Source organism: Octopus bimaculoides, chromosome 18 (genome assembly GCF_001194135.2).
Source record: "Octopus bimaculoides isolate UCB-OBI-ISO-001 chromosome 18, ASM119413v2, whole genome shotgun sequence".
Taxonomy (NCBI): domain Eukaryota; kingdom Metazoa; phylum Mollusca; class Cephalopoda; order Octopoda; family Octopodidae; genus Octopus; species Octopus bimaculoides.
Window position 1 is genome coordinate 29,759,251 of NC_068998.1, and position 1,235 is coordinate 29,760,485.

General features: G+C 29.4%; 1 protein-coding gene across 2 annotated transcripts in view; it reads left to right on the forward strand.

Annotated features, from left to right (window-relative positions):
- The window catches only part of LOC106867497 (beta-hexosaminidase), a 53,203-nt gene that overhangs the window by 41,495 nt on the left and 10,473 nt on the right, over nt 1–1,235 (forward strand). The gene's annotated exons all lie outside the window — the stretch shown is intronic.

Genomic DNA, 1,235 nt, shown 5'->3' on the forward strand with positions numbered 1-1,235 from the left:
ACAGCAATAAGAAAATGTAGGGGATCAAGAGGTGGTATTCATATTTATTAAAAAGAAACAATTATAACAATATACATACATGTATAACATATTATGCTTTACATATATAATATATAAAATATAAAAATACCAGTAATTATTAAAATATATAACGTAGACCATAAAAAGTAGAATAGTATCTTACAGCTGTTTCAGCCAAGAGGCCATAGTACCCCACTTTACTTCCATCCCTTCGGTGAACTGAAGTATTTAGTAGATAAGATTAAGATACTTGGGTGTGCCTCTGGGCTTCGTCAGAGAGTTTAGAAAGTTCATAAGGTTAAGTTATGAATGTAAATACATACATATATACACACTTTTACATATACATAAATATACGTAAATACATTTATATACATTTATATGCATTTATATGTTTATTGTATATGCGTACAAAGGAATCAATTATTATTATTATTAGGTGTATTATATTATTCTTATTAGATAAAGTATAAACAGAGGAAAGGAAAATAATCAAAAGAGAAATGATAGTGGAATTTAAATAATCAATATATCTTAAGATTACTGTAGTTATGTAGAAATGAAAAGGTATATAAATGAGGAATACATGTATATATACATATATAAACACACACATATATATATATTCATGTACAAACATACCCATAGTACATACATATTTCATGTGTTGAGAAGGGAGGAATACTGTAGTAGTTCGTATTTTTCTTTTTATATAATTATAATAATTATACACAAACATATATATATATATGTAAGGAACGACCGTGCGAACTCAAAAAGGAGAAATGGTGACGAATGGAAAAACAGAGGACTCCTTTTATTTAAACGTGTCACACGGTCGAACACAAAATATTATATATCAAATGATGATATACATATAATATGTTATACGACGATAACATAGATGACCAGTAATGAAAGACCACAACCGTATAAGATGAATAACAGAAATATTTATTGTAGCATTAAAGTGTATGTCTGTGTGAGAGTGTGAATGCGACATATAAGAACATAATAAAAGACAGGCCGTCATACAAAGAAAAGTGTGTATGTGAGTGATACATGTATGTGTATGTGAGACATTACAGCAGATAGAAAGAGAGTCAATAACCGTGAGCATTTATACCAGTTCTTGGGTACACATTAGTATGAGTCTGTATGTGAAAGAAGTGAGTTGAGGCTGTGTGTGGCAGTGCTGATCACTAGTTGTGGTG